Consider the following 26,497-nt stretch of genomic DNA (forward strand, 5'->3'; position numbering starts at 1 on the left):
TCTGCCAGAAATCATTGTCCTTTGTCGTTTAAGGCCAATGTCTTAAAAACCATTATTTTCTATATGTGTCATTTTTTAGTTGTTTCAGATAGAATTGTAAATTTGGTTCTTGTTGTTTTCTCTTGGCCACAAATAAAGTTGATGTGCCTTAGAAATGTTATATATGTGGATTATTTTTAATATTTTAGTTTTAAATATTGGAATTTAAATTCATAAGTCTAATCTATTTATATTCATCATTATTACTGATATACCTGGGCACATTTCTCCAACCTTCATTTACTTTTGCTTACCATTTCTGTTTCTTTTTAATGCTTTCTCCTTTTAAAAAGAAAAAAAACAATCCTCCCCTTCAGACAAAAAATTAGCAAATCCTTAAGTTTAAAAAATTTTCCTCCACAATGGTGTCCATCATGTAATTTTTTTCTAGGCTTTTAATTCTGGAGTATTGTGGGTATATTTCTTCTTTTTAATTGTTCTTAAATAAATGGCTACAATAAAAACAAACTTCAGTAAGCTACTTAATCACCTTCAATTCAGGTATCTTTTGCAGCATTTCTTGGATTTTTCTCTCCTCCTACTTTATCTAAAACTATTGTCTATATGAGTCTTTGTATAAGGTTTTGTATAAGTCTTTTTTAAGGCTTTCCATGACTGAGAATATTTTTTTATTATGCTGACATAGCTGAAAACAGTTTGGCTTAAAAATTCTATATATCAAATTACTGTTAAACCTTGGTTTACGAGCATAATTTGTTCCAGAAACACACTTGTAATCCAAAGCGCTTGTATGTCAAAGCAAATTTCCTCATAAAAAATAATGGAAACTCAGGTGTTTCATTCCACAACTCAAAAATATTCACATAAAAATGATTACAATACTGTAATATAATACAAAATAATAAAGATAATACAAAATATAAAGAAAAAATATATTTTTCATATCACATAGGAGCATACTCAGGTTTATAGTAAAACTTCAACAAATGCCTGTTGAATTTATGTAAATAAGCAAGGCTTTATCTTATTCACATAATCAAGCTACTCAAATCCCCCAAAAAAGTATGGTGGATGATAGCTTGAAAAAGAAAGACAACCAAGAATGAGCAAAGTCCTGGCCACTAATTGACTTTGAATATCTTACAAAGGCATTAGTATCTCTTAAAATTCCATAGATAATTCCATTGTGTGGCTAAGATTAAGTACCACTCTCAAAAATTTGGAAAATGAGGGGTGGAGACACAACTGCCTGAAGTCAGATTGCCTCCACCTGTTTTGTTTTTGTCTTTGTTCTTGTTTTACTTCCTCAGAAAGAAAGAGGTGTTTTACTGTCCAAAATTCACTCTTAAGGATACTGGGGTAAGGGGCACCTGACTGGCTCAGTTGGTAGAGCATGTATGTGACTCTTATCTTGGGTCATGAGTTCAAACCCCACGTTGGGCATAGAGTTTGCTTAAACACACGCAGACATATACACACGCCCACACACACACACACACACACACAAAAGGATACTGGGACAAGAGTTCTGGGCAGGGATTTGGAGCCAGCACTGCTTGTCCCAAGATAATGGAGGGCAGGGAGAGAGAACAGTACTCCAGCTCTTCTTTTTCTGTTTTATCTATTTTATCTTTTTCTATTTTATCCAACCGCTTTGTTGGGCTGCATCCTATCCAAGGCTAAAGCCATCTGCACATGCACATGCACATGCACACACACACACTTCAACCAATTGCCAAGAAGGCAGCAGAGGCAATACCCCAGAGTTCTCTCACAGTGTTGTTCAGTTTCTTCTTCTGGTTCCTGGAGGTTGAAAATAGGAGAGGCTTCTAGCAGTTGAGCCAGTGTAGTATCTTGGTTGAAATTAGCATCAAAACAGTGTGTATTAAAACCATTCCCGGGGCGCCTGGGTGGCGCAGTCGGTTAAGCGTCCGACTTCAGCCAGGTCACGATCTCGCGGTCCGGGAGTTCGAGCCCCGCGTCAGGCTCTGGGCTGATGGCTCGGAGCCTGGAGCCTGTTTCCGATTCTGTGTCTCCCTCTCTCTCTCTCTCTCTGCCCCTCCCCCGTTCATGCTCTGTCTCTCTCTGTCCCAAAAAAAAAAAAAAAAAAAAACCATTGAAAAAAAAATAATTAAAAAAAAAAAACCATTCCCAAAAAAATGACACAAAATAAAAGTTTTCCATATAGGGGCACATGGATGGCTCAGTCAATTAAGCATCCAACTCTTGATTTCGGCTCAGGTCATGATCTCACAGTTCATGAGTTCAAGCCCCATGCATGGGGCTCTGCATGGACAGTGTGGAGCCTGCTTGGGATTCTCTTTCTCTCTGTCTCTGTCTCTCTCTCTCCTCTGTCCTTCCTTCACTTGTGTTTTCTTTCTATCTCAAAAAACAAAAACAAAAAAAAAAACAAGCTTTGCATATAATGGAAAACAGAGTTAAACTCTGGGTTCAGATGAAGTTTTGAATACCTTGTGGGTGTTTGAATGTCATGCAAGATTCTTTGTTATATAATTCCTTGTTTTTTTAGAACTGTCCTGCATATTGCAGGACATCAATCATTCCTGGCTCTTGCCTTTCCCTCTAAATCATAATATATTGTGCCGAAATGTGAAGGGTCTTGCAAGCCCTGATAAATTTGAACCTTATACTAAAAGTCAGTGGAAGATGCTAAAGGTTTTTAGTGAAGAAAAATACAAGGTTCAATTCAACAGTAGTGAACTAGACTGGGCAATGCTGTCAGTTGCTTAAAGAAGGCACCACCTTGGTGTCTCCATAGTATCAACAGAAATTAGTCAAGAGCATGGCAAATAGCAGACAATAAATAAATGGGTAAACAGACATGAATGGAAAGAAAGAAAAGAGGGAAAGACAGAAAGAAAAGAACATAGAAGGCAGGAAGACCAGGAAGCAGGGCTAATACAACTATCTAATTAATTATTAAAGAAGACTCAAACTAAAGTAGTAATAGTGGAATAGTGAAAACTGGACAGATGAAAAATATTTAGAAGAAATAATAAATAGGTCCTATGAAATAGTATAATGTAGTAACCAGAACATGAATTCTGTAGCCCAGCTAATCCCTGACTTAGGCAATAATTCCTTTTAAGCACAGAGAAGGCATAATAATATAGGAAGTTCAAAGATAAGGCTATTAAATTGTTCATTTCTGTAAGATATTCATAGTTTCTCAAACACATACATATTTTTCATACCACATAGGAACATATTCAGATATATAATAAAACTTCTATAAATCCCTGTTGAATTTATGTAAATAAGCAAGGCTTTATCTTATTTACATAATCAAGCTACTCAAATCCCCCAGAAAAGTATGGTGGATTATAAAGAGCTTGAAAAAGAAAGACAACCAAGAATGAGCAAAGGCCTAGTCACTAATTAATTGACTTTGAACATCTTACAAAGGTTATAAATAATAGGGCTTTCATGATATAAAGAAAAAAAATTAAACACACAAAATATTTCTTGCAGCACTATTCACAATAGCCACTATACAGAAACAACCTAAGTGTTTGTCTACAGATGAATGGATAAAGATGTGATACACACACACACACACACACACACACACACTGGAATATTATTCAGCTATGAGAAAGGAGAAAATCCTGCCATTTGCAGCAACATGGATGGAACTTGAGGACATTATGCTAAGTCAGATAAGTCAGACAGAGAAATAGTACTGTATGACATCACTTATAGATAGACTCTAAGAAAGACAAAGTTATAGAAACAGAGAGTAGACTGGTGGTTACCATGGGCTGGGGAGTGGGGACACTGGGGACACATTGGTCAAAGGTGACAAAAGAAAACAACAAGCAAAAATAACAAGAAAAGAATAACCAAAAACCACATTTATAAGATTAAAGTTATTGCAACTTAGGGTTGTGCTAGGGAAATGGTAACTAAACTCAGAAAGAGAAAAATCTTCTATTTTATTTATTTATTTTTGATGTTTATTTATTTTTGAGAGAGCATAAGCTGTGGAGGGGCAGAGAGAGAAGGACAGAGGATCTAAGTGGGCTCAGCACTGACAGCCAAGAGCCCAATGTAGGGCTTAAACTCACAAACCACGAGATCATGACCTGAACCAAAGTCAGATGCTCAACCAACTGACTGAGCCATCCAGATACCCCGAGAAAAATCTTTTTGAGAAGTGAAACTATGATAAAACCCAAAAGGAAAACACAAGTATTCATGACAGGTTTTTCATGTCATATTTCCAGTTAGAAAATTTGTTTAATACATCTGGGCACAGAACAAACAAATATAGGCTTTCAGTGTTATCAGAGAAAAACTGATATTGAGGATATTGAACAGGGAAACCTACTGTGTTATCAGATCTAACATACAGAAACAGCAACAGATGAGAATTAAATATGGAATGTTCAAGAACTTGTGGCGAAGTTTTCGACAATGGGGCAGTCATAGCACTTTCAGTTGGCAAGGCTATCAAAATGATAAAGCAGTTTGTCTTAAGTTCCTTCCACGTCACCTTCCTTCCCTTGGAGTCCTAATCTTTCAGGTTCTCTGCCTTCTTGGGGCCCTTTCATCTCCTCCCTCCCATCCCCACTCCAGGGCCACCATTGGATAATCATGGATAATCTCCACTAAAATGTTACTTGATGATAGATTAATGTGTTTTCCATGTAAACAGAAAACACTTGTACAAATCCTTCTATACAGCTAGACAAAGGCAGCTCGTACTGGGTGTTCAGAGAAAGGACTGGGAAGAGGTAGAGATGGCAAGGATGCTGGTCTCCAGAGGCCCTGAGAGGCATACCTTGGGTGTTTTTGTTTCTTTGCTTTGCATGTATTCTGTAAAGAAGCATACATATGCCCTGCCATCCCCATGGAATATTTTATATCCTCATAGTCTAAAGGAAATTTAAGAGATTTGAATTAAACCTAGTATCCATCAACCCTCATCCCCATCATGATGGAATTATAAGTAGTGGAGAGAATTTTGACATCATGGATGGTTCTCTAGGTAATGGAAGACTAGAATGAAGGAAAAAAATGATTAAAAGAGAGAGATGAGATTAATGGAATAATAGATGAATATGGATGGTGAGAAGGTACATCTTTCAGTCTAACAGTACTTTAGAAACTTAATGATTTTGAAGGCTAAAGTAACATAGTGTAGAAAACAGAAAATACTTGGGGAAAGGTGGGAAAAAACATAGATAGAGAAAAGCAAACAGAATGGAATAACCTTAAAATAAGAGTATTTATGTTTTTTAATAACTTACTGACAGCAGATCTTGATAAATGATGAAATATTTCTTCCACTCCATTGTCTTCTCCCATACTTTGTGCCTCTTATCTATTCATAGGAGCAGATGACTTTGTTCTCATCATATGAGTAATTGAGTGTGAATATTATTTGAGCAGATAAAGCTTTCTGGAATAAAAAGTTATATTGTTTATTTGTAGATACTGCCACACGCAAGATGTATACACAAAACTCTGATAATATTTTACATCACATTTTGTAAAAATGATTAAAGTAATTTATAAATATGAATTAAACATCACAGAAGCTCCTATTAGCAATAGGGCTTTATTGTTAATATATAGACACCAACCATTGGTTATGACCTCTAAAGATCTCTTCTATAGTTCTCACAAATCTATTATAAACCTCTTCAATCACATGCATGATCAAAATATGTATTTACATAATTATTTGATAGTTGTTTTGAATCAAATTATCATTTCATAGAGATATCTGGGAAGTTATAAACCTATATAGTATTCTAAAATATTGCTCTCAAGTGCAATTTAGGATATATTTTTTTCTGCCTCTAATATTGTTTTAGTCTTCCTTGTTCTTCCAGAGCGCTGTTTCTGATTCTTCCTTTCCCCTGCCTCCTTTCCAGTGTTTATTTCCTCCCTTGATGTAATGTGCCATCTTTTAATTATTTTGTATCAAGTCCATCTGTAAAAGTTCTGTTCCTTTTTTTTTTTTTTTTCTATTCTCTCAATCTAATACATTGTCGTCTCTGGATCATCTATGTTTTGCTCTTTGGGTATTAGAGGATTACTAGTATTTGCAAATAATATCAGAAGCTGATGTTTGATTGTATTAAGCCAGGACCAAAACACAGAAGAGCAAGGGCCAGGGAAAGAGGCAAACAGGGTAATAAGTTCACAAGATTTCTGCTAGGATTTTTAGCCCTAAAGTTATTTGAAACTTTCTTTCATTATATTTGATAATTTCCTACCTTACTAATTGCTCAAAAAAATGTTTTTAAAAGAGAACATCACCTGTGTTAAGTGGTTGATAAAGTAAGGTTACATATATTACGTTTTCCCTTGTCAGAATTTCAGTATTCAAAGAGCATCAAGATGTGTTCTATTATTGCTGTATAGCTTATTGGCTTTACCAGTTAAGTGTAGGTAATTGTCCTCTTCTAATTGTGCACAAAAGCAGTTAATACGTCTTCATCTCTTACAAACTTTTCTCTCAGCACTGCCTACACTTCCAGTCAAATTGTGTGTTTTGTAGGGCTTTAAGGGTCTTACTATATAACAGAATCTCCTTGATTAGAAAGAATCTCACTTAGCCAGAGGATACCGTGTTCATTTCCTAGGGCTACCGTAAGAAAGTACCACAAACTCTGTGGCTTAAAACAGCAGAAATATATTGTCTCACAATTCTGAAGACTAAAAGTCTGAAATCAAGATGACAGCAATGCCATAATCTCTCCAAAGGCTGTAGGAAAGGATTCTTCCATGCCTCTTTCTAGATTTTGGTAGAAGCTAGCAATCCTTGGCATTCCTTCATTTATGGCAGAATCGCTCCAATATCTGATTGACTTCTCATGGCCTTCTTCCTGTGTGTGTCTGTTTTCTCTTCTTATAAGCATTAGGGTCCATTTTAATCCAGTATGATCTCATCTTAATTTGATTACATTCTGAGAAGATCCTATTTCCAAGTAAGATTACATTTATAGCTGCAGGGTTAAGACTTTGTTGACACAATCCAACCCAAAACAGATACCTTTTCATTCTTTATCTCATTTGAAACCACAGTGATGAAATACCTAATATGATGTTATATATACTGTAGATGTTTAATTCACATTAGTTGATTTTGATTTCTACACTTATTAGTTATTTTGGTGGTAATGGTCGTAATAAGAAAAGCATCAGTGAAAAAGAATTTTTTGCTTTCACCTATAAAAAAACAGGTTGAAATACAAGTTTTAATAATGATGTGTTACTCAATATTTTATGTGTTGTTCAAATCATATTCTTGCTTTTATTTTTTAATATATTTCTGGAAACGCAGAAACCCATATAAAGTAAATTGAACCAGACTAAAATATCTAGGAATAAGTTGAGATACTGTCTTTACATGAAGTAAAATTAAGACTATTTTAAAACAAAGTAATGCAACTCAGGCTTTGCTTGAATGGAGAGCAGATGTAAGATCTGAATATTCAATAACTGCTGAGCAGAAAGAGTAAACCTCTGGGTTTTGTGGGGGGTTTTTTCTCCAGTTAATTATACTAATTAAAATTAGAACTTCCACCATTAAAATTACCTGCAGCTGTATGGTTCTTGCCGCTATTGTTATTGTACAGTGAAAACACTCCAACAGAGGACACCAAGAATTTCTCGTGATCTACACACCCACACAGTCTTGTCACTTTGGAAAGATTGTAGACAGCATAACTAATAAAGTTATTGTGCTCTTGTGAAAGAATAATAGCATGTTTGAAGAGAGTGTATTAACCCTGTTGTAAAGTGTTGATTGCACTCTATAGTAAAGGAAATGAAAGAACAAAGATAAAGTGTTTTTAATTCTTACCCTGTTTGCTCTTGCTTGTTTTATTTCATTTCAATTTACACCTATATTCCAGAACACTAAAAATGTATCACCCAGCCTCAAAAGCAGTTTTATTTTTTCTACATGGTTTTGTAACAATTTGTTGCTTTTAAGAACAGATATGTAAGCTAACTTAGGAAGTGATGAATAAGAAATATCGTCCAATCTCAAATAACTGTGAGCTCAATTTGCTATGTTTACTATAGTAAAAAAAGAAGAAAGGGAGAAGAAAGATGGAAGAGAGAGAAAGAAAAGAGAATCAGAGAGAGAGAGAGAGAGAGAAAACAGTTATTTTGATTTACTTTTTTGTTGTACCTTCTAAGATTTCTATTTACTGGGCCATAACAGTATCAAGTTGTAATGCGGATTGTAAACTTTTGGAGAATATAGCAATAAACAAACAGTCAATATATTTGAAACCTCAAATATGACATTAGAAATTTTTAATGATGTGTCAATCCTCATTAATGACTCTTAATGCAAATCATATGTGCATAAATATGAATATTCATCCAAATCCCCTAATATCCCCTATACATAAGGAGCAAGCTCTTTGGAAGGTGGATAGCATGAGAAGCAGAAGTAATGGAAATTATTTGGATATTGGGGTTTTTAAATTGAAAACACTAAAGGAAATTTTTGAAATTTTAGTTTCAGAACTATAGAGTTTATATTTACGCACTAATGCTACCTTTCTTAGATCATTTACATAAAAACAAGATATGCATGAAATAAGTAATATTTGCATATTGATTGCCTTTATACTCATTGTGGTATAATAAGTCTTTAGAGTATAACTCATGAGTATTGATGTGTAAACATAAATTGGATTCCAGGTAAATGAAAAAAATATTCAAAGTTTACATTTGAAAGACGTTTTTAAACCAAAAATTATGGCAGGATGAAGCTCCACGGTTTTGAGTAGCAACTGATGAACATTTCATACATTATTTATTAGACATAAGTCAATATTTAAAAATCAGATAAAATTATATTTTATTGTTAATGAACATCATTTGAAATCATCCTTGTGTGGTGATCTAGTAAGTATAAAAAGCACTTACCTTTTCTGAACTACTACTCTTAAGAATAGAGTTCCTGTAATTGCATTCCTATTTCTCTCTCTCTCTCTCTCTTTTTTAGATATATCTGTAAAGACATTTGGCATCTCATCAGCAAAAACAGCAGCTGGAGAAAGGCCTTCCTACGTGCTCTGTCAAGGGAATTGCAAGTTTAGGTGGGGTTTTAATACACATCAAGGATTTACTGACATAACGTAGATTGCGTGCTTTCATTCTATTATTTGTGCCTTTCTCTTTTAATGGAAATGAAAACAATTATAGAGCAGAAAAGATAAAGCTCCTCTTTGAGAGTACTGTATTATAGTCCATGAAGAGGTATAAACTGACAAATACATGCATAAGGTAGGTATTTACACATCACATGACACTAGTTAAACATAATTTCTATGTTCAAGTTTTGTGGGAAACATCTGTGAAAGTCAACCCAAGCCAACAAATCAATAACATTCTATGTAGGTAAAGGAAGTTTTTATTATCTTTTTTTTTTTTTTTATTCCAATTAACATTTTCCTGGAACTGCTAGTGATTATCTGGCATTTTTACATTTCTTTTTTTTTTAATTTTTTTAATGTTTATTTATTTTTGAGAGAGAGAGAGAGAGAGAGACCCATGAGTGGGTGAGGGGCAGAGAGAGGGAGACACAGAATCCAAAGCAGGCTCCAGGCTCTGAGCTGTCAGCACAGAGCCCAACATGGGGCTTGAACCCATGAACTGTGAGATCATGACCTGAGCAAAGTTGGGCGCTTAACCAACTGATCCATTCAGGTGCCCCTTGCCTTTTTACATTTCTAACGTCGTTAATAAATTGCTTATTTCATAAATTCCACACAATTTGGACTTTACAAAAATTCAAATATTTTTAGACAAATATTCCCTGATTCTAATCCTGGAGGTTTCCTTCATAGTGTGCTGACCATTCTTCAATGTGGCAAATCCCACTCTGCATGCTGTAGTCCTACATCAAACAGAAGCAATGATTCAACAAATTGAGAAACAAATCTCAATCTAAAAAGGAAAAGGGAGCTGTAAAAATATGGTTGATAGAGTTCTGGCAAATATATGGGATGTGAACATTATCAAAGAGTCAAATTCCTCTGTGTTTGATTCATGCTTAATTAAAGAATCATAGAAATATAGAGATGGAGGTGGCCTCATCTGTCAAATCAACATTCATTTTATTTTAATATTTATTTATTTATTTATTTTGAGGGAGAGCGAGAGAGAGAGCACGCATGCATTTACAGGCATGAGTGGGCCAGAGGGAAAGAGAGTGAGAGAGAATCTTGGGCATGGAGCCAGACATGGGGCTTGATCTCACAACTGTGAGATCATGACCAGAGCTGAGATCAACAGTAAGACACTTAACCAACTGATCCACCCAGGTGCTCCTCAACATTAATTTTAAAGTATCTTTACATTAAAAATTTTTATTGTTTATTTATTTTTGAGAGAGAGAGAGAGAGTGCACAAACAGGGAAGAGGCAGAGAGAGAGGGAGACATGGAATCCGAAGCAGGCTTCAGGCTCTGAGCCCAGCCTGACACAGGGCTCAAACCCATGAACTGCAAGATCATGACCTGAACCGAAGCTGGACGCATAACCAACTGAGCCACCCAGGTGCCTCTAAAGTAATACATTTTGAAATTAAGTCATATTTTGGGGTGCCTGGCTGGCTCAGTCAGTAGAACATGCAACTCTTGATCTCAAGGTTGTAAATTCAAGCCCCACAGTGAGTATAGAGATTACTTAAACTAAAATCTTTAATTGGTGGGAAACCAAACTCGTGCAGCCACTCCGGAAACCGGTATGGAGGCTTCTCAATACGTTAAAAATAGAACTACTTTGTGGCCTAGCAATTGCACTACTAAATAGTTAACCAAAGGATACAAAAATACTGATCTGAAGGGGCATGTGCACCCCAATGTTTACAGCAGCACTATCAACAATAGCTGCACTGATGAAAGGATAAAGTTGTGATATATATACACAATGGAATATTACTCAGCCATCAAGAAGAATGAAATCTTGCCATTTGCAACAACATGGATGGAACTAGAATTTATTCTGCTAAGTGAAATAAGTCAGAGAAAGACAAATACCATATAGTTTCACTTGTGTGGAATTTAAGAAACAAAACAGATAAACATAGGGGAGGGGAGAAAAATAAAATGAGATAAAAACAGAGAGGGAGGCAAGCCATAAGAGACTCTTAACTATAGAGAACAAACTGAGGGTTCCTGGAAGGGAGTTGGGTGGGGGATGGGCTAAATGGATGATGGGTACTAAGAAGGTCGCTTGCTGAGATGAGCACTGGATGTTATACGTAAGTGATGAATCACTAAATTCTACTCCTGAAATCAATATTACACTGTATCTTAACAGACTTAAACTAAATAAAAACAGGGCACCTGGGTGGCTCAGTCAGTTAAGCAACCAATTTTGGCTCAGGTCACAATCTCACGGTTCATGAGTTCTAGCCCCACGTTGGGATATGTGCTGATAGCATGGAGCCTTTTTGAGATTCTCCCTCTCTATCTGCCTCTCCCCTGCTCTCACACTCTCTGCCTTTCTCAAAAATAAATAATAAATTAAAAACTTAGTAAATAAATAAATACATGGAAGAGGAAATAAAATTCTAAAGAATATACCTCCCAAAAATAAATAATAAATAAAATCTTTAATTAATTTATTTATTAAAATTAAGTCTTATTTCCTGTGTTATTTTAAGGAAACAGGTTTTATTTTAACTCAATCATAGATTGAACTCTTGTGTTCATTTCCACACCCTAATAAAAGAATAAATCTGCAAAGACAAAGAGAATGAGAGAGAAGACAATGGCAGGTAAGAGATGTGAACAAGTTTTTAGAACATGAAAGCAGATGGAGAGTACTCAAAGTGGTGGAGCAAAATTAAGACGCAATCTAAGCCTCACAAAGGAGAATATCAAAATATTAGCAGATTCACCGCTTAGAATCTCAGAAAGGCTTGGCCCACGGAGGCTCCCAATACTGGCCCAGGCAGAGGTGTGCCCTGGAGCCCATAGGCCCTCAGATCAGTTTCCCCCATTTCCCAGAAGGCCCTGGGTTCATTGTCAATCTCCAAAACCACCAGCAATGAGTTGCAAATCCAAACACATTTGAGGAAAACCTCCAACATTTAACACAGAGAACAAAACAAAGTCTGATAATTTACCCTCTCTTCAGCAGTATATAGGAATGCTTATTTTTCTCATGTCTTCTTCAGTCTTGGATATTTGTAATCTGTTAAAATAAAATAATCTCATGTTAAGTGTCTTACCACAATAAATTAATTAGTAGATAGATAGATAGATAATAGATGATAGATGATAGATAGATAGATAGATAGATAAGTTGAGGCAGAATGTTTGTATAAATTGCCTAAAGTCTAGTAAGTAATAAAATAGGTATAGGTGGGATCTGAACCTAGCTTGTTAGATTCCAGAGTTTATACTTTTAGCAACTTATATATTCTTTAAAATGTGAATTCCAAAATTATTCTCCAATTTATGGTTTGTTCTCTGAACTCGAATATTGATAAATATGTTGGTTTATTGCTGTTTATTTTTATTTTTTAAAAAAGATCTTATTTTTAAGTAATCTCTCCATCCAACATGGGGTTCAAACTTTCAACCTCAAGATCAAGAGTCATGTGCTTAACCAACTGAGCAAGTCAGGCACCACGGTTTAATGCTATTTTAGATGACTTATTTTTGAAATTCAAATGTATCTATATTTTTTTAATTGTTAACAATTAATTTTATTCTTTTTTGCCCAGATTTTTGAAAAAACAAAGTTTCCACATCAAGACTATATCAAATACTCTCTCATAGTTCCTCCCAATAATGTTATAACTTGATGCATTTGAAATTTACTTTTATTGATAGGCCATTTTCTAATAATATCTATTAAATAATTTAGTCTTTCCACACTGGATTTAAAATGTTTCTCTCTTTCTTTTGTTTTCTGTATTCTATATAAATATTCATTTATATATTCATGTTGGGTCTCAGTAAAAACAATTTTTAAAACCTAGACTATCAGAAGAAAATTTAACAACATCGTTTGCCAAATGACAAATAATTCATTATCTTTAGTTTTTAAAAAGTTTGTATTTTCAAATAATTATGGATTCACAGGAAGTTGCAAAGGTAGTACAATGAGATTTCATGTCCCATTCATCTAATTTCTTCAGTGGTTACATCTTACCTAACTATACTACAATAGAAAACCAGGAAACTGACATTGGTACATTGTTTGGGTATAGTTCTTTGTCACTTTATCATGCATAAAATTTCACATAACCATCAAGATACAGAACTATTTCATCACCTCTAAGATCTCCCTCTGGCTACCCCTTTATTAATCACATTTATCCCATATTCCTCACCATCTCTAACCCTAAAAGAAGACTAATCTAGTTTCCATTTCTATAATTTTTTATTTGCAAATGGAATCATACAATATGCAACCTTTGAATTTGGCTCTTTAAACACAGCATAATGCTTTTGAGATCGATCCACATTGTCACGTATGGCAATAATTCATGCCTTTTTATTGCTGAATAGTATTCCACGTAAAACCTTGGATTGTGAGTAACTTGTTCTGAGAGTGTTCCACAAGACGAGCAAACATTTCTTATAAATTAACTTCATAAATGAGCAATGTCTTGCAATACGACTAGTACATGATGCTGAATGTTACATGATCACAACTGAGCCAATGGTTCTCTCTCTCTCACTGCAGATTGTGGGTGATCGTCTCCTATGCTCAGATGCTCAGTTTCAGGCTGCAGTGTTTGGCAGAAATCCGTGATTTTTCAGAATATTGGAAGGTGACCACAACTGGCACTCGTGTATTTTTTGTCACTTCAAAGCACCCGTGGACAGTCCTCACTTTTCCATACAAGAGTAAGCTTAGGAATGCTTTGCTCCATTCTAGGTCAGGCTGCCTGCAGATATAGACCCTCTCCTGTGCTGCCTTATTGCCAGTTACATTAAACACAGTATATAGCAGGAGTTTCTTAATACTGTGCTGTAGTCAATATCCACGCGAGCATATACAATGGCCCCCATGCAGAAAAATGTTGAAAAGAAAGGTGGTAAGAAGAAGGAGATGATTACGATAGAAGTTAAGAAGAAAATGTTCGAGAAGTACGAATGATGTACACGAGTGGCCAAATTGTAAGATTTTATAGAAGTCTATGTCTGCATCTCATCTGCAGAGGAGGAGGAGAAAAAGGCAGAGATATCCCTCACTTCAAATGAGTTTAGAGAGATGTGTAAAATATGGGAAACAGTGTAATTTTTTTAGAAAATCACCACCTGAATAAGGCTGTAGCAGTGTAAGCAATGTTATCTGTTTAATGACAATGGAATGTCACATTTCTGTGAAATCCTCCAAAAGGAGGCAAAAGCAAGTGTTACCAGAAGGTTCTTTGTTAAAGTTGCACAAAAAGAAAAAAGATTACACTGAGCCAATAGATAGCAGTGATTCTGTTAGTGTCAGTGAAAATCAACCTACACAATAATCCTCCTCTCTCTTGTCTCCCTCACACCAGCCACAAAGGTTTTCAAACGTAAGTGCAGGTTAATTTGTTTATTCGAAGACAAATTCTGTTTTCCTTTATCTGGACATTTCTTTTATTTTTTCTTTTTTATCTTTTCTTTCTTTCTTTCTTTCTTTCTTTTCTTTCTTTTTTTTTTTTTTTAATTAGGCTCTACACCCAACATGGGGCTTGAACTCACAACCCTGAGACAAAGAGTCTACTCTACCAACTGAGCCAACCATGTGCTTCTGCACATTTCCTGATTTCCACTTTATTCTTGAAGCATATATCTGCTGGATGTAGACTTATGAGTTAATAGTCCTTTTCTTTAACTACTTGGAAAAGTACTGTGCCACATTCTTGTGGTCTTCATGGTTTCTGATGAGAAATCTGTGAAAAGTCATTTCTCTTTTTTGCTTTCAAGAGGTTTTCTTTGTCTTTTTCTTCCGAAGTTTGACACTGATGTGGCTTTGTGTGGTTTTTCTTTGTGTTTGTCCAATTCACATTTCACTCACCCCCTTGAATCACTCTATATTTACATTAAGAATTGAATTTGCAGTTAGTAACGTTCTCAGAAAGAAAATTCTAGTCCTAAGTAGCTTCACTGGTGAATTCCACCAAACATTTATTGAATATCTACTACCAATTCTCCACATAATGTTTCAGAGAATTAAAGGGGAAAAAAAAATACTTCCTATGTCATTCTGTGACATTAGCACTATTATGCTAACACCAAAACCAGACAAATATTTATGAAGGACATAGGTGATATCTTAAAATAGTTGCAAATTTTTAATCAATAATACATAAATCAATCATATATTTCACCATATTAACAGACTAAGAAAAAAAAATTGAACATCTCAATTAATTCAGGAAAAAAATCCCCTTGGCAAAATCTAACGTTCATTCCTAGTAAAACTCTTAACTGACTAGGAATAGAAGGAAAATCTTCAACCTAATAAAGGTTATAATCTACAGTTAACCTGAAGCTACTTTAAATAAAATGTTGAATGCTTTCTGATTAAGATATGGAATAGGTAACATTGTATTAAACGGAGAAAGAATTCTTCCACCTTCGTATCAGGAACAAAGCTGGGCTGACTGCCTCACCACTGCTATATAACACAGAACTAGAGGTTCTATGTAGGGCAAGACAAGAAAATAAAATAAAAGGAATTCTGAGTGGAAAGGGAAAAGTACAATTATATACACTCTCAATTTACACGGTGATATGAAGAAAATCTTTTAGAATTTACAAAAAAGCTAGTAGAATCAATAAGTTAGTTAAGCAATTTGAAGTATATAAGATCAAGATATAAATTCGATTGTATATCTCTATGCTAGTAATGAATAGTCAGAAGTTGAAAGCTTAAAATAGCGTTTACAATTGCATAAAATATATAAAATCATTAGGAATAAATCTGACCGAGGTTGTGCAGGACATGAACACTAAAAATTTCAAAACAATGCTAAGAGAAATAAAAGATCTAAACAAATGGAGAGACATATTATGTTCATGAATCAGAAGTTCAATATTGTGGGGCGCCTGGGTGGCGCAGTCGGTTAAGCGTCCGACTTCAGCCAGGTCACGATCTCGCGGTCTGTGAGTTCGAGCCCCGCGTCAGGCTCTGGGCTGATGGCTCGGAGCCTGGAGCCTGTTTCCCTCTCTCTCTGCCCCTCCCCCGTTCATGCTCTGTCTTTCTCTGTCCCAAAAATAAATAAACGTTGAAAAAAAAAAAATTTAAAGAAGTTCAATATTGTTAAGATGTCAATTATCCCCAGATTCAACGCAGTTTCAATGAAAAATTCCAGCTTTGTTTTGTAGAAAGTGAGAAGTTGATTCTAAAATTTATCTGGAAATTTAAGGAACTTGGAATAATCAAAACAACTTTTAAGAAAGAAGAATAAAGTTGGAAGAATTAAATCACATATTCTCCAGATAATCTACAGGTATGGTAATCAAGACAGTTTGCTAATGGTATAAAAATAGAAATATTTTTGGGTGGCTCATTTGGTTGTGTCCAGCTTTGGCTCAGGTCATGATCTCACAGTTCGTGAGTTCAAGCCCCGCATCAGGCTCTGTGCTGACAGCTCAAAGCTTGAGGCCTGCTTCGGATTCTGTGTCTCCCTCTTTCTCTACCCCTCCCCTGCTTGTTCTCTCTCTCTGTCTCTCTCTGCCTCTCTCATTCTCTCTCAAAATCAATAAATAAACATTTTAAAAAAATAGAAATATAGACCAAAGGAAGAAAATACAGAGTATAAAGATAGATACACATATATATGGGCAATTGTGTTTTGACAAAGGTGCAAAGGGAATTCAGTGGAAAAAGTATACTCTCTTCATCAAATGATAGTCAAATTATATACCCATATTCTGTAAAAAGGGTACCTCAATCCATACTGCACATCATATACACAAAACAAATCAAAATGCATCACAGACCTAAATGCAAAACCTAAAATTTTAAAGATTTTAGAGGAATCATAGAAAATTTATGACATTGGGTTAGGCAAAGTCTTATTAGATAAAATACTGAAAGCATCATGCATAAAACAAAACCCCAAAAAATTGTAAATTAGAGTTAATCAAATTAAAAATTTCTGCTTTTCAAAAGATACTGATAAGATGATGAAAAGAGGAGACTAAGGAAGAGGAAGATGGCGGCGTAGGAGGATGCTGGGCTCACCGCGCATCCTGCTGATCACTTAGATTAACCTACACCTGCCTAAATAACCCAGAAAACCATCAGAAGACTAGCAGAACAGAGTCTCCGGAGCCAAGCGCAGAGGAGAGGCCCACGGAAGAGGGTAGGAAGGGCAGAGAGGCGGTGCGCCCTCCACGGACTGGCAGGAGGGAGCCAGGGCGGTGGGGGACCTGCCGGCCAAGCAGAGCCCCCAAGTTTCGCTTGCAAAAGCAGAGGGGCCGGACGGAGTATGTTCCGACAGCAAGAGGGACTTGACATCTGGAAGGTTATAAGCTAACAGCTCTGCTTGGAGAACGGGAGGGCTGGAGGACAACGGGAGGGAGAGTTGCTGAGGCCCGGACAACAGAGCTCAGTTTGGCAGGGAACAAAGGCGCTCGCCAGCGCCATCTCCCTCACCCATCCCCCAGCCAAAATCCCAAAGGGAACCGGTTCCTGCCAGGGAACTTGCTTGCACCATGCAAACACCCAAAACTTTGCTTCCCTCCGGCGGGTCTGACTCACTCCTGGTGCTGCAGGGCCCCTCCCGAAGCGGATCTCTGAAGGAAAAGCGAGCTGAGCCTACCCCTCCCGCCCCTGTGCACCTTGCCGATCCACCCCACCTAATATGCCAGATCCCCAGCACCACAAGCCTGGCAGTGTGCAAGTAGCCCAGATGGGCCACGCCACCCCACAGTGAATCCCGCCCCTAGGAGAGGGGAAGAGAAGGCACACACCAGTCTGACTGTGGCCCCAGTGGTGGGCTGGGGGCAGACATCAGGTCGGACTGCAGCCCTGCCCACCAACACAAGATTTTCAAGACAGCACAGGGGAGGTGCCCCACAGTCCCACACCACTCCAGGGACTATTCAAAATGACGAAACGGAAGAATTCCCCTCAAAAGAATCTCCAGGAAATAACAACAGCTAACGAACTGATCAAAAAGGATTTAAACAATATAACAGAAAGTGAATTTAGAATAATAGCCATAAAATTAATCGCTGGGCTTGAAAACAGTATAGAGGACAGCAGAGAATCTATTGCTACAGAGATCCAGGGACTAAGGAACAGTCAGGAGGAGCTAAAAAATGCTATAAATGAACTGCAAAATAAAATGGAGACAACCACGGCTTGGATTGAAGAGGCAGAGGAGAGAATAGGTGAACTAGAAGATAAAATTATGGAAAAAGAGGAAGCTGAGAAAAAGAGAGAGAAAAAATCCAGGAGTATGAGGGGAAAATTAGAGAACTAAGTGATGCACTCAAAAGAAATAATCTAGGCATAATTGGTATTCCAGAGGAGGAAGAGAGAGGGAAAGGTGCTGAAGGTGTACTTGAAGAAATAATAGCTGAGAACTTCCCTGAACTGGGGAAGGAAAAAGGCATTGAAATCCAAGAGGCACAGAGAACTCAGAAGTAACTTGAATCTGAATCACTTCAGAAGTAACTTGAATCGATCCTCTGCACGATGTATCATAGTGAAACTGGCAAAATACAAGGATAAAGAGAAAATTCTGAAAGCAGCTAGGGATAAACATGCTCTAACATATAGAGGGAGACCTATAAGACTCGTGACCAATCTCTCTACTGAAACTTGGCAGGCCAGAAGGGAATGGCAGGAGATCTTCAATGTGATGAACAGAAAAAATATGCAGCCAAGAATCCTTTATCCAGCAAGTCTATCATTTAGAATAGAAGGAGAGATAAAGGTCTTCCCAAAAAACAAAAACTGAAAGAATTCGTCACCACTAAACCAGCCCTACAAGAAATCCTAAGGGGGATCCTGTGAGACAAAGTACCAGAGACATCGCTACAAGCATGAAAGCTGCAGGCATCAAAATGACTCTAAACCCGTATCTTTCTATAATAACACTGAGCGTAAATGGACTAAATGCGCCAACCAAAAGACATAGGGTATCAGAATGGATAAAAAAACAAGACTCATCTATTTGCTGTCTACAAGAGACTCATTTTAGACCTGAGGACACCTTCAGATTGAGAGTGAGGGTATGGAGAACTATTTATCATGCTACTGGAAGCCAAAAGAAAGCTGGAGTAGCCATACTTATATCAGACAAACTAGACTTTAAATTAAAGGCTGTAACAAGAGATGAAGAAGGGCATTATATAATAATTACAGGGTCTATCCATCAGGAAGAGCTAACAATTATAAATGTCTATGCACCGAATACCGGAGCCCCCAAATATATAAAACAATTACTCATAAACATAAGCAACCTTATTGATAAGAATGTGATAATTGCTGGGGACTTTAACACCCCACTTACAGAAATGGATAGATCATCTAGACACACGGCCAATAAAGAAACAAGGGCCCTGAATGATACATTGGATCAGATGGACTTGACAGATATATTTAGAACTCTGAATCCCAAAGCAACAGAATATACTTTCTTCTCGAATGCACATGGAACATTCTCCAAGATAGATCACATACTGTGTCACAAAACAGCCCTTCATAAGTATACAAGAATTGAGATCATACCATGCATACTTTCAGGCCACAATGCTATGAAGCTTGAAATCAACCACAGGAAAAAGTCTGGACACCCTCCAAAAGCATGGAGGTTAAAGAACACCCTACTAAAGAATGAATGGGCCAACCAGGCAATTAGAGAAGAAATTAAAAAATATATGGAAACAAACGAAAATGAAAATACAACAATCCAAATGCTTTGGGATGCAGCAAAGGCAGTCCTGAGAGGAAAATACATTGCAATCCAGGCCTATCTCAAGAAACAAGAAACACCCCAAATACAAAATCTAACAGCACACCTAGAGGAAATAGAAGCAGAACAGCAAAGGCACCCTAAATCCAGCAGAAGAAGAGAAATAATAAAGATCAGAGCAGAAATGAACAATATAGAATCTAAAAAAAACTGTAGAGCAGATCAAGGAAACCAAGAGTTGGTTTTTTGAAAAAATAAACAAAATTGATAAACCTCTAGCCAGGCTTTTCAAAAAGAAAAGGGAGATGACCCAAATAGATAAAATCATGAATGAAAATGGAATTATTACAACCAATCCCTCAGAGATACAAGCAATTATCAGGGAATACTATGAAAAATTATATGCCAACAAACTGGACAACCTGGAAGAAATGGACAAATTCCTAAACACCCACACACTTCCAAAACTCAATCAGGAGGAAATGGAAAGCTTGAACAGACCCATAACCAGCGAAGAAATTGAATCAGTTATCAAAAATCTCCCAACAAATAAAGTCCAGGACGAGATGGCTTCCAGGGGACTTCTACCAGACATTTAAAGCAGAGATAATACCTATCCTTCTCAAGCTACTCCAAGAAATAGAAAGGGAAGGAAAACTTCCAGACTCATTCTATGAAGCCAGTATTACTTTGATTCCTAAACCAGACAGAGACCCATTAAAAAAAGAGAACTACGGGTCAATATCCCTGATGAATATGGATACAAAAATTCTCAATAAGATACTAGCAAATCGAATTCAACAGCATATAAAAAGAATTATTCACCATGATCAAGTGGGATTCATTCCTGGGATGCAGGGCTGGTTCAACATTCACAAATCAATCAACGTGATACATCACATCAATACAAGAAAAGATAAGAACCACATGATCCTGTCAATCGATGCAGAAAAGGCATTTGACAAAATTCAGCAACGTTTCTTAATAAAAACCCTCGAGAAAGTCGGGATAGAAGGAACATACTTAAACATAATAAAAGCCATTTATGAAAAGCCCACAGCTAACATCATCCTCAATGGGGAAAAACTGAGAGCTTTTTCCCTGAGATCAGGAACACGACAAGGATGTCCACTCTCACCGCTGTTGTTTAACATAGTGTTGGAAGTTCTAGCATCAGCAATCAGACAACAAAAGGAAATCAAAGGCATCAAAATTGGCAGAGATGAAGTTAAGCTTTCACTTTTTGCAGATGACATGATATTATGCATGGAAAATCCGATAGACTCCACCAAAAGTCTGCTAGAACTGAAACATGAATTTAGCAAAGTTGCAGGATACAAAATCAATGTACAGAAATCAGTTGCATTCCTATACACTAATAATGAAGCAACAGAAAGACAAACAAAGAAACTGATTCCATTCACAATTGCACCAAGAAGCATAAAATACCTAGGAATAAATCTAACCAAAGATGTAAAAGATCTGTATGCTGAAAACTATAGAAAGCTTATGAAGGTAATTGAAGAAGATTTAAAGAAATGGAAAGACATTCCCTGCTCATGGATTGGAAGAATAAATATTGTCAAAATGTCAATACTACCCAAAGCTATCTACACATTCAATGCAATCCCAATCAAAATTGCACCAGCATTCTTCTCGAAGCTAGAACAAGCAATCCTAAAATTCATATGGAACCACAAAAGGCCCGAATAGCCAAAGTAATTTTGAAGAAGAAGACCAAAGCAGGAAGCATCACAATCCCAGACTTTAGCCTCAACTACAAAGCTGTCATCATCAAGACAGCATGGTATTGGCACAAAAACAGACACATAGACCAATGGAATAGAATAGAAACCCCAGAACGAGACCCACAAACGTATGGCCAACTCATCTTTGACAAAGCAGGAAAGAACATCCAATGGAAAAAAGACAGTCTCTTTAACAAATGGTGCTGGGAGAACTGGACAGCAACATGCAGAAGGTTGAAACTAGACCACTTTCTCACACCATTCCCAAAAATAAACTCAAAATGGATAAAAGACCTGAATGTGAGACAGGAAACCATCAAAACCCTAGAGGAGAAAGCAGGAAAAGACCTCTCTGACCTCAGCCGTAGCAATCTCTTACTCGACACATCCCCAAAGGCAAGGGAATTAAAAGCAAAAATGAACTACTGGGACCTTATGAAGATAAAAAGCTTCTGCACAGCAAAGGAAACAACCAACGAAACTAAAAGGCAACCAACGGAATGGGAAAAGATATTTGCAAATGACATATCGGACAAAGGGCTAGTATCCAAAATCTATAAAGAGCTCACCAAACTCCACACCCGAAAAACAAATAACCCAGTGAAGAAATGGGCAGAAAACATGAATACACACTTCTCTAAAGAAGACATCCAGATGGCCAACAGGCACATGAAAAGATGCTCAACGTCGCTCCTCATCAGGGAAATACAAATCAAAACCACACTCAGATATCACCTCACGCCAGTCAGAGTGGCCAAAATGAACAAATCAGGAGACTATAGATGCTGGCGAGGATGTGGGGAAATGGGAACCCTCTTGCACTATTGGTGGGAATGCAAATTGGTGCAGCCATTCTGGAAAACAGTGTGGAGGTTCCTCAAAAAATTAAAAGTAGACCTACCTTATGACCCAGCAGTAGCACTGCTAGGAATTTACCCAAGGGATTCAGGAGTACTGATGCATAGGGGCACTTGTACCCCAATGTTTATAGCAGCACTCTCAACAATAGCCAAATTATGGAAAGAGCCTAAATGTCCATCAACTGATGAATGGATAAAGAAATTGTGGTTTATATACACAATGGAATACTACATGGCAATGAGAAAGAATGAAATATGGCCCTTTTATAGTAACGTGGATGGAACTGGAGAGTGTGATGCTAAATGAAATAAGCCATACAGAGAAAGACAGATACCATATGTTTTCACTCTTAGGTGGATCTTGAGAAACTTAACAGAAACCCATGGGGGAGGGGAAGGAAAAAAAAAGAGGTTAGAGTGGGAGAGAGCCAAAGCATAAGAGACTCTTAAAAACTGAGAACAAACTGAGGGTTGATGGGGGGTGGGAGGGAGAGTAGGGTGGGTGATGGGTATTGAGGAGGGCACCTTTTGGATGAGCACTGGGTGTTGTATGGAAACCAATGTGACAATAAATTGAAAAAAAAAGATGATGAAAAGATAAGCCAGAGACTTAGAGAAAATATGTACTTGTTCTGTATTTAGTAGACTTGTATCCAAAATATATTTAAAAACACTAAAATCTCAGTGATAAAACAACAAACCAATTGAAAATGGGTATAAGAAAAATTAGCCTGGAGCATCCTTTATGTATAACCAGAAAGTGAAGAGATGCTCAGAACATTGATGAAGGCATGTCAAAATGATGCATAAAACAAGGAAAGAGCTCCCAATATCCAAAGCTGGCACAATTTGAGCAATAACAACAAAAAAGAAATACGGCTTTATAACCCAAAGTGTAACATAAATTTTCATGAGTCAGTCCATGTTAATATAAACAAATGATTAAATAAATAAATGAAAGAAAAAAGACAAGTTGCCTATGCAGAACTTCAAGTAATGTATATAAATACTTCACCCTCTAGAGAGAGTGTAACTTCCCACTTATTAAGTGTGGTCTGCACATAGTGACTTCTTTGCAAGGAGTATAGTATGGAAAGAAGGGAGGAGGAGAGTAAACCTACAGTGAAGAACTCTATCAAACACTACCTTTGTTAGGTGATCAAGGTTAACATCAATAGTGATAAATCAAGTTTATAGTATGTATTGTTGGTATGATATGATGAAAATGGTACTTTACCTTTTGTCGTCTTTTCCAAAAAAAACTACAATCCTAGTCTAACCATGAGAAAAATACCAGACAAATTCAATTAGAGGAGCATTCTATGAAATCCCTGGTCCATACTCTCAAAATCATCCATTGAGGGATGCCTGGCTGGCTCAGTCGGTAGAGGATGCAACTCTTGATCTTGGAGTTGTGAGTTCTAGCCCCAGACCGGGCGTAGAGATTACTTTAAAAAATCTTTAAAAATGTTTTCCCATTGAAAACAAAGAATATCTGAGTAATGATTATTAATTATGATATGATATCCTAGATGGGATCCTTGAATAAATAGAGGACATTGGGTAAAAACTAAGGAAATCCGAAAAGAGTATGGATTTTAATTAATGACATTGAATCAATATTGGTTCATTACAAAAAAAGGTACCATACTACTCTAAAATGTTAAAAGAAACTGGCACAGAGTATGTGTATACCATTTTCTTAATTTTCCTATATATCTAAAACTGTTCTGAAAAATGAAGTCTATGTTTAAAGGATGGATATAAATTTTGAAAAAAACACTTCACTAGATAAGATATACGGATGGAAAATAGTTCCATGAAAAGAGTCTTGACGTTACTAGTCAGTAGAAAAATGCAAATTAAAATCACACTCGGATTTTGTTGGAGACCACACACACTTATTTGAAAGTCCCAGACCAAAAGTCTGACCGTACCAAATGAGGAAGATGAAAACTAACTAGAATTCCCCGACCTTGCTGATGGAAATGTGAAATGGTACCAACTGCTTTGAAAAACACTGTGGCAGTTTCTTGAAAAGTTAAATATACACATGCCAGATGATCCATCTATTCCACTTCTGGATATTTACTAAAAAAATGAAAGCATATGTCTCTACAAAAACTTATACAAATATGTTCACAGCAGTTTTATTTGTAATATCCAAAACCGCAATGGAGCCAAACTGATTCATGAACAAGTAAATTGATAAAGAAATTGTGGCTATCCATGCTGTCAGGCTAGTCAACATTAAAAGGAATAAACTATTAATGCACAGAACAGTATGGATGGATTTCAAAATAATTAGACCTAGTGAAATAAGTCAATCAAAAAAGGAGTACACATTGCATGATTCTGTTTATATAAAATCATAGAAAATGCAAACTAATCTACAGTGACAGAAAGCGGATTAGTGGTTGTCTGATGAACAAGAGCGAGGAGAAGGCCAGGAGGAGTAAGAGGAAGGGGTGACAAAGAATCTCAAAGAAACTTCTGGGGGTGATGGATATGTTCATTATCTTGATTGTGTTGATGTTTTCACAAGTGTATACATATGTCAAAATTTATCGGATTGTGTACTTTAAATACATGCAGTTTATTATATGATATTTTCATCCATCTGAGGTGATTTGGAAATTTTACTAATTTAGAGATGCTTACTTTCAAATTCCTATTTTTCTAGCCAGACCAAATGTCATTAATATATGAACATAAAATATATGTTTGCTTAATTAATGTCCATATTACCACTTGATCAAGTGCTAATAGCACTTTTAGAATTGAAGACAAAAGTTCATTACAATAGTTTTAAATAGGGCAGTATTTATGTGTTTACCTTCCACATGAAAAAAAAAGCATTATACTACAAGAAAAGAGCTCCACATGCATCAGTGTTCCTTAAAGATAATATTCATTCGAAGGAAGGAAGAGCGAATGAGAGGGAAGAAAGGAAGAAGTAAGTGAGGGAGGGAGGAGGAAAAGGGAGAGAGACAGGGAAGGAGGGGAGAAGGGAAGAAAGGACCTATATAGATCCCCCCCACCAAATTATCTTTTTGCATTAATAACTTGACTCCTGCAATCCCACATATAGAAAATAAAATGTTTTCTTTTATCACCAAAGAAAGGAAATATAAATATTCTGGGTATGTATGAGATATGGTACTAAATGGGAGTTAAATGGACCAGTACAGTAAACAATTACATGATTCACAGAGCAGGGTGGCAAAACACTAAAAGCCATCTATCAAAAACTTTGCAAACAGCTGGATCATAAGAGAAACTCATAGGACTGATAGCAGAACACAGCGCTGGGCATCTGCTTTTGGCAATGAGTTGATAAAATGAAACTAAGGTTTACCTAGTTTCATTTAAATAAGGTCGCCTAGATTTAGTATTCTATTTCCCTCCCTGACAAGAAATCATATATTTTTGTTTGTTTGTTTTAAATGAATAATCCTGTTTGAAATCTAGTGTTCTCTGGTGCTCTCTAATAAAAACCACTCTAATTCCACTTTTAATAGTTCACAAAGGGGCCTTGGATTATTAACCTTTGATCAATTTCTAAACACAGCTGACCTTTAATATAATCCAATTTTATTGAATTTTTAAAAATAGAAATAAGGAAGAAAAATTGAGAACCAATACAACAAAGCAATTCTGAAGGAAGGTCTACTGTCTTTTTCCTGAAAACCATGGGGCAAGATGTGTATCAAAGTTAAAAACTTTTAGAATTCTAGAACAGTGATGTGTTACATATACCATATATTACGTACTTCCACAGTGGGGTCTGGGGAAGCACTGAAATCAAAGATATAGCTATTTTTGGAGGGAAATGTGTTAATATCCATGAATGTGTCAAATAGAGATTATAAATAACCTCATGTTTAACTAGGTTTTGCCGCCATATGAGTTTCAAAACACCTTTTGGTATTCAGATCATTTTGGATTTCCAATTTGCAGATAAGACATTATGGATTCAATTTTATAATTTCAATATGTTGAAGAGAAGAA

Source organism: Lynx rufus, unplaced genomic scaffold, assembly GCF_022079265.1.
Source record: "Lynx rufus isolate CCGP_SWC_20201006 ecotype Redwood Valley unplaced genomic scaffold, mLynRuf1.p SCAF_6, whole genome shotgun sequence".
NCBI classification, from domain to species: domain Eukaryota; kingdom Metazoa; phylum Chordata; class Mammalia; order Carnivora; family Felidae; genus Lynx; species Lynx rufus.